Source organism: Triticum aestivum, chromosome 5D, assembly GCF_018294505.1.
Source record: "Triticum aestivum cultivar Chinese Spring chromosome 5D, IWGSC CS RefSeq v2.1, whole genome shotgun sequence".
NCBI classification, from domain to species: domain Eukaryota; kingdom Viridiplantae; phylum Streptophyta; class Magnoliopsida; order Poales; family Poaceae; genus Triticum; species Triticum aestivum.
Window position 1 is genome coordinate 230,703,846 of NC_057808.1, and position 6,952 is coordinate 230,710,797.

Here is a 6,952-nt window from a genome sequence, read left to right on the forward strand (position 1 = left end):
AGTCGGCTGATGTAACCAAGCAAGTTGATTTTGTCCCTGGCGACTCATCTAAGCAGTTTACTGTGGGAGCTAATATGGATCCTAAATAGGAAAGCATGCACATCGAGTTCATCCGTGAGAATCGGGACATCTTTGCATGGAAACCTTCTGACATGCCGGGTGTACCGAGAGAATTCGTTGAGCACACTCTTAATGTGGATCCTAAGTTTAAACCGGTCAAACAGTTCCTTCGTCATTTCAATGAAGAGCAACGTAAGGCTATTGGAGAAGAGGTAGCCAGAGCTCTTAGCGGCTGGGTTTATCATGGAAGTTTTTCACCTGGAGTGGTTGGCTAACCTTGTGCTTGTACTCAAGAAGAACGGCACATGGCGTATGTATGTTGACTACACAGATCTCAACAAAGCTTGTCCAGCTGATCTGTTTGCTCTCCCCCATATCGACCAAATCATTGAGGCAACGACGGGTTGTGAGAGTTTATGCTTCTGGATGCTTATTCTGGCTATCATCGGATCAAGATGGCAGTTAAATACCAAGAGTAGACGTCCTTCATCACACCTTTTGGGGCTCTCTGCTATGTTTCTATGCCTTTTGGGCTCAAGAGTGCCCAGGCGACTTATCAGCGTTGTGTTCAGAATTGTTTTCATAGTCAGATTGGGCGCAACGTTCATGCCTATGTGGATGATATTGTGGTTAAGTCTAGGAGGAAACTCTCCTGGACGATCTGAAAGAAACTTTTGACAATCTCCGGGTCTATAAAATGATGCTTAACCCAACCAAGTGTGTCTTTGGTGTGCCTGCAGGTAAAATGTTCGGGTTTCTGGTCTCAAAACGAGGCATTGAAGCTAGCCTGGAGAAGATAAAGGCTATCACTTCGCTTTCTAAGCCGGCGTGTGTCAATGATGTTCAGCGTTTGGCGGGTCGCATTGCGGCTTTAAGCCGGTTCATAAGTCGCCTGGGAGAGAAGGCAATTCCTTTATATCAGATGATGAAGAAGACATATCACTTTATCTGGAGTGATGCTGCCAATGAGGCGTTTGAAGCGCTCAAGAAATAGTTAGCTAAGCCGCCCATCCTCGCTGCTCCCATTGAAAAATAGTCTTTGCTCCTGTACATGGCAGCTAATAATAAAGCAATTAGCATAGCAGTTGTCGTGGAGCGCAAGGAGGCGGGAAAGGAGTACCCAGTTTAGCGGCCGGCTTATTATGTCAGTGAGGTATTGACTGAGTCCAAGCAACGATATCCATATTGGCAGAAACTGGTGTTTGGGGTATTCATGGCGAGTCGCAAGTTGAAGCATTATTTTCTTGGACATCCTATTACTATGGTCAGCTCTGCTCCTTTAGGTGATATTATTCAAAACAGAGAAGCAACGGGCCGGGTTGCTAAGTGGGCAATTGAACTTGGACCTCATAATTTGAAGTATGTGCCAAGGACAGCCATCAAGTCTCAAGCTTTGGTGGATTTCATAAATGATTGGATAGATTTGCAAACACCTTAGGAGAAGCCTGAAAACACATATTGGACAATCCACTTTGATGGGTCCAGGCAGTTGGAGGGCTCGGGGGCTGGAGTTATTTTAACTTCCCCGCGAGGTGACAAATTCTGTTATGTTTTAAGGTTAATGTTTCCTTGTACTAACAATGCAGCTGAGTATGAAGCTTTGCTCCATGGGCTTCATATGGATAAGGAGATGAATTTAAGTCGGGTCAGATGCGTGGGTGACTCAGACCTTGTGGCTCAGCAAGTCTCAAGAAAGTGGGACTCTAAAGATCCGCTCATGGCGGCTTATCGTCGGGCGGTTGATAATATTGCTGGACACTTTAAAGGCTATCAAGTGGATCACCTTGATCGGCGGAAAAATTAGGCGGCAGATGCATTGTCCTAGATTGGATCTCAACATAAACTGGTGCCCCCTAATATATTCCTCGATGTGTTACACAATCCATCGGTCAAGTTACCGTCTGAGGAAGACCTTGCTATCCCTGACCCGGAGGCGCAGTTGGCGGCGGCTCTTCACGCTATTCCTGACTGGACATTGCCTTATCTGGCTTATATGACTCGGGGCGAGTTACCCGAGGATGAAACTTTAGCACGATAGATCACCAGGAGGTCTAACTCTATGGCTATTATCAATGGCGAGTTACACCGATGCAGTGTGACAGGCATGTTCCAACATTGTGTTTCTCCTGAGGAGGGCCATGAAATTTTACGAGAGATTCATGAAGGTGATTGTGGTCATCATGCTGACTCAAAATCTTTGGTGGCTAAAGCTTTTCGTCATAGGTTTTACTGGTTAACGGCTCATGCAGACGCAGAGGATATTGTTAGCAAGTGTGATGGGTGTCAAAAATTCTCCAGACAAGCTCATGTGCTGGCTCGGGAATTACGGATGATCCCAATAACTTGGACGTTTATGGTTTGTGGGCTTGATATGGTTGGACCGTTCAAGAGGTCTAAGATAAGAAGAGCCACCTTCTGGTGGCGGTTGACAAGTTTACCAAGTGGGTTGAGGCAGAGCCAGATAGCAAGTGTGATGCAGCGACTGCAGTTCAGTTTGTTAAAAAGCTTATCTTCTGCTTTGTTATCCTCATAGTATTATCACTGGTAGTGGCACTAATCTGTCCAAGGGTGCTATGAAGGAGTTCTGTCAAAGAGAGCATATCCGCCTTGACGTTTCTTCCGTGGCTCATCCACATTCTAATGGTCAAGCAGAACGGGCTAACCAAGAAATTTTGAGAGGCATTAAGCCACGGCTTATGGTTCCTTTGGAGCGAATGCCGGGTTGTTAGGTTGAAGAGCTTCCTTCAGTTCTTTGGAGTATCAGAACCACCCCCAACAAATCAACAAGCTATACGTCTTTTTTCATGGTTTATGGCGCAGAGGCGGTTCTCCCAAGCGATATCCGTCATGACCCGCCCAGGGTGGTGGCTTACGTTGAATCTGGTAATAAGATGGCGCATCAGAACACACTTGATGTTTTGGATGAAGAACGTGATCTTGCAGCAGCCCGTCCGGTGATTTATCAACAAGACATGCGTCGCTATCATACCGGCAGAGTTAAAACTTGGGCGTTTCAAGAGGACGACTTAGTGCTCCGACTGATTCAAGATCAGATAGGCATGCATAAGCTGTCCCCGCCTTGGGAAGGACCCACTACTAGAAAGACCTCTATAGATAGACATTTAGTAGTAGCGTGGGTTATTTGGCCCGCGCTATTGCTACTTAGTAGTAGCGTGGGCAAAAAAACCGCTACTGGTATGGCATAGTAATAGCGCGGGCATATAAAACCTGCGCTGCTAGTAAATGATTTCCACTTTACCTTATCGTAGCGTGGGGTATAAAACCTGCGCTACTACTAGTTGATAGTTGTAGCGCAGGTGGGGCACCTCGCTGCTGCTATGCCACCAACCTCCCACTCCACTCACGCCACCCACCCCGAGCCAGATCTAGATCGAGACCCCCTCCACCGGCGGCCCCCCGTCCCGTCCCCCACCGGCGGCCTCCTGTCTCCCCTTCCTCAACCTCCTCTCCTCTCTCCTCAACCTCCTCTCCTCTCCTGGGCTCCGCCCACACGGGAAACTGCTGCTCGGCGTCTCCAGCAATCAAGCAGCAGCCAAGGCCGGGCTCCCAGCCTCCGCGCGGCGTCGTCTCTCCCTTCCCCGCCGTCATATGTCACCGTCGTCGTCGCGATCCGGCCCTCCGCGCCACAGCGGTAAGCACGCACGCCGCCGCTCCCCTGCCTCTCTCCCCGTCAATCTCCGGTGGTTCCCTTTGTCGGCGGCGGCGGGTGGCGGCGGCGGGGAGTCTCCCCGTCCATCTCTGATTTAGCCAGACGGTGTTCATCTTGTTGCTTTTCTAGGCCTGTGTGTGCGCTTGTGTTCATCTTGTTGGTTATATTGGGGGGAAACGCCCTTCTATGCTTCCTGTACTGATTCTGATTTAGTGCGCTTGTTTTCATCTTGTTGATTATATTGGGGGGAAACTCCCCCTCTATGCTTCCTGTACTGATTCTGATTCTTAGGTTTTTCCTTATTGCTTTTCTAGGCCTGTGTGTGTTCGTTTAGATTCACAAAAGAAATTCCTGCTACGTGCGTGCAGGTTGGTTGTGGGGTTCGTTTGCTATTTTTCTTAGTGCTTCCATGTGCAAGAGAGGTAGTAGCTCTGTGCCTTCAACGGAATAGCCACATGGTTGAGTACCAAACCTTATACGTATGTTGTTGCTTGTTGGCCTGCTCCTTACAGCTGTCATGCTTGTGGTTGATTCAGCTGGGGATCAACAACGCCGTCGTTGCTGGCGGCATGGAGACCATGTCCAATGCCCCCAAATACGCTGCAACAGCAAGGTTCCTACTAGCTTAAGAAGAATGGCTCTGTAACTGCCGGCAACTCCTCTAGTATAAAGTTTGTTGTTTACGTATTCTGACTAGTCGTTTACTATCTCTCTAGATAGTATCTTAGATGGAAACTATGCAGAGTAGTTAGTGTGCATCCAGAGTCTACTATGATATCTCAATCTTGAGTAAAGCATTTGAATTTAAGCTAGTAGATATTGAGCTCTGTGATTGAAGTGTCTTTGTTGAATACATCTAATCTGAACAATTTCACATTTGCTTCTCTGATAAGTAAGGTCTATTTTCATTTACAGGTAGAAGATAGCGACAGAGTGGGAAGGTTTGTGCAAAGATCTTCTCCGTCGCCGTCCGCGACAAAGCTGCTGGGTGCATCCGTCCATCATCTTCAGATCTGAGTGAAGAGGGCATCCGTCCATCTCAAAAGGTTTAATTTTTATACCAGCTAATTAACTTGTCTTTTCATCAGTTTCTCCTTGAGTAATTGGAAAGGGGATTATATTAGACTGCTAGCTGATTCTTGGTGAAAATTGCTTCGCCTGTATGTATGTAGAGAATCTTGTAGCAATGATTCTTGGTGAAAACGCCATGTCCTCGATACCCCCTGGTTCATGGTAATTACTCCACATTTTGGAAATGAAACTGACAGAGTTTCGGTGCTAGATATTTCTTTGAGCAAATATTACAACTGGAACGCAGAATTCTGATTGCAGTCACAAGTCATGTGGAGTTTGAACTGTTAGTGAACATAGGTCCTACCGTTCTAGTTGTAGGTTAAGTGCGAGCAATTTCCAGGAGTATGAGACCTCAGCTTTAATAGGTTATCTTTGGTTGCACTGTAGCTAAATTCCTCATTCAGTTTGTTTTCTGAGGCCAATGTCGTCCAGAAAATTCAGAATCTGCATACTGTTTCTATTAATTATAGCCAATTGGGTAGCAGATTTAACTGGGTACTCCATGTGGTTCTTTGCCCCCATCTATACTTTATTGATCTATATGCATTGAGTAAAAGTTCTTCATTTCTGACTGATGGTTAATTGATATTAAGTGAAATATGGTGTTACCCAAGTATTTATGTAATCAAAAAACATGATTGTGTTCTCATGTGTTATCCCAACACATTAGTTAGGTGACTGTCTGAGAATACTTGATGCCCAAAATATATATGGATCATGCTATGCTATATATGTGTATTGTCTATTGTGTCCATGTGCCAGTTAATTCATCTCATTTCTTTGAAGCCGCTACCTAAGTACCGAGCGATTTCCTTTGTTCCAGCTTTTGTTCTTAGCAGACAAATCTGGGAGAATGTACTAGCTGCATATATTGGTTCTTGGGTTTATTATTAGAGCTTTTTATCTGCATATATACATAGGAGTGAGAATGCCCAGGTATGCGACCCTAAATTTAGTTTCACTGCTTTCTTACTCATGGGATTTATCGAATTAATAACTATAATGGATTAATGAGAAAAAGACAAGGGAAATTAGCTTTATAAAAGTGAAACTATTCATGGTAAACATTTGGCAGAAGAGAATCACAAAATGAACAACAGCCTCCCTCACGGGAAACATCAGGTGTGGTAAAATGTTCACTTAAAAAACTAGAGATTACTTCCTGGTTTCCTTATGCCTCGTTGCTACTGGTGCTGTCTGTTTAGGTAACCCTCTGCCTCATGGTGTTCAGCTGGTTGCCACCAATCTGCTAAGTATACATAAAGTGAATTTGAGTTATATAAATATGCCAACTGTCTACAAGACACCACTAACATAGAACAAAATGATGTAGTCTAGAGTTCAGCATGACTTTGTTTTTTCTGCTCTTTTTGGTAAGCATACCAAAGCAAAACCAACCTCAAGCCTTTGAAAGTTTGAACCATTGATCTGCTCTGTACTTCCTATCCATTTTCACATCAATTAGGTGCGTCGACATCGACACGGGCTGGGGCGGCGGCGGCGATGACATCGACATCGACACGGGGCTGCTGCTGCGACGACGGCGGCATTGTCCGGCGCCGACCACGACGACGACGACATCGTCACGGTGCTGCGGCAGCGACGCCGACGACATCAACACGAGCTTGTGGAGGCGCCGACGCTGACGACCTATACGTGTGGCGTATATTGTATATATATGTGTATTAATTATCTATATCAAATATGTATGATTGACGGTATGCAGAACATGTACTATTATGAAAGGCGACTGTTAGGCGCCGGCGCACCGGCCGAAAATTTCGGCCGGTCAGCCCCCAGCACACCTCGAACCGTTAATTTCCCCTAATCATCTTCTCCCCTTCGCATCTGGCTCTGCGTTGACCAGCAACTCTCATCTATGGGGACTCCGCGCTCGCCGCTGCAGGTGCCCATCCTTGGCTGACCGTGCATGCCGGCCAACGGCGCAGCCGTGCTCGCCGGCCATCCACAGGAGCAAAAATCAAAGCTGGATGTAGCAAAAAAAATTGTTGGTTCCAGCAAAAAGATGGATCCAGCAAAAAATCAAAGAGATGAGTTGGTAGCAAAAATCAAAGGCAGTGACAACAAAAAATAAGGACAGTGATAGCAAAAAAATTGGAAGCGGTTTCAGCAAAAAGAGATGGATCC

At 46.1% G+C, this 6,952-nt stretch overlaps 1 long non-coding RNA gene across 1 annotated transcript; it reads left to right on the forward strand.

Moving 5' to 3' along the window:
- Window positions 1-3,345: 3,345 nt before the first annotated feature.
- On the forward strand, window positions 3,346-6,632 carry LOC123120328 (uncharacterized). Its single transcript, XR_006459412.1, has 2 exons — window positions 3,346-3,712; window positions 4,646-6,632. It is a non-coding gene; the product is annotated as an uncharacterized lncRNA (long non-coding RNA).
- The last annotated feature ends 320 nt before the right edge of the window (window positions 6,633-6,952 follow it).